Source organism: Cyprinodon tularosa, unplaced genomic scaffold (assembly GCF_016077235.1).
Source record: "Cyprinodon tularosa strain WSP-4 unplaced genomic scaffold, ASM1607723v1 ctg134, whole genome shotgun sequence".
Lineage (NCBI taxonomy): Eukaryota > Metazoa > Chordata > Actinopteri > Cyprinodontiformes > Cyprinodontidae > Cyprinodon > Cyprinodon tularosa.
The window spans coordinates 1,717,875-1,718,832 of NW_024038158.1; the positions used below are offsets into that span (position 1 = coordinate 1,717,875).

At 41.1% G+C, this 958-nt stretch overlaps 1 long non-coding RNA gene across 1 annotated transcript; it reads left to right on the forward strand.

The window, feature by feature from the left end:
- Positions 1 to 223: 223 nt before the first annotated feature.
- Positions 224 to 912, forward strand: LOC119778487. The gene is made up of 3 exons (XR_005280070.1): positions 224 to 424; positions 542 to 749; positions 830 to 912. It is a non-coding gene; the product is annotated as an uncharacterized LOC119778487 (long non-coding RNA).
- The last annotated feature ends 46 nt before the right edge of the window (positions 913 to 958 follow it).

Here is a 958-nt window from a genome sequence, read left to right on the forward strand (position 1 = left end):
TTTGGCCTCCAAAAAGGTAACATAGTTCTGTGTTTAGAATAACAGTATTGAAATGTTCTTTGTATATCATGTGAATACACTGAACATAAAATAATCATAGTGCATCTTATTCATCCATTTAAGCATATCATATTTAGATACTCTTAAATAATTTTGTCATGTTAGCATCATAAGACATGGAAACAAATGTGTTAAACCAAATATGCTTGTAATTCAGTTGGGGAAAGAGCGGCTGAGATCTCAGGAGAGCTGTGCGTAAGTAAAATGGTGGCATACACGTAGTTTGTATCAAATCCACTGAGGTAAGTACAAGCCAATAATTGAAAATTAAACAAAGTAAGGTTTAAACATTAACAATTGTCTCGTATTTTACGAGGAAACAAGCTGGACAAGGAGACCTTGACGAACCTGTAGAGCTAGCTGGGTGAGTGTTTCAACAACATCGTAATGGGGAAGCCTAGAAACCCCACATCCACAAACACACCTTCAACCAAACGCTCCTGTTCTAGCTCAACCAGTGCTTCTTCTACTGTGTCTCCAGACAGGAGCTACAGCGACGTCCAGAAATCCATCAACCAAAAGGTAACCAGCCTGGACGCCTGTCTCGCCTTGTTAGAAGTCCTACATAAAGAGGTTCAAGCCCTGAGAGAGTCGGAGGAATACAGCCAGGGGCATCTAGTCTCTATTACCGCCACGAACAAAGCGCTGAGAGGGGAAGTCATGAAGCTCACCGAGGGGATGATCCAGCTGTATGGTGAAAATAAGAAGATGAAAGAATCCATTCAGGACATTCAGTCGCGAAGCATGAGAGACAACTTTGTCTTTGCAGGCATTCCGGAGCAGCAGGAGGAGGATCCCGAGGTGACAATCCCAGAGTTCCTCCAGAAGAAGCTGGAAATCCTGGCGGATCAGGTAAAAAACATTTATAATTTAAAAAATTAAAAATTTTTAAATTTAA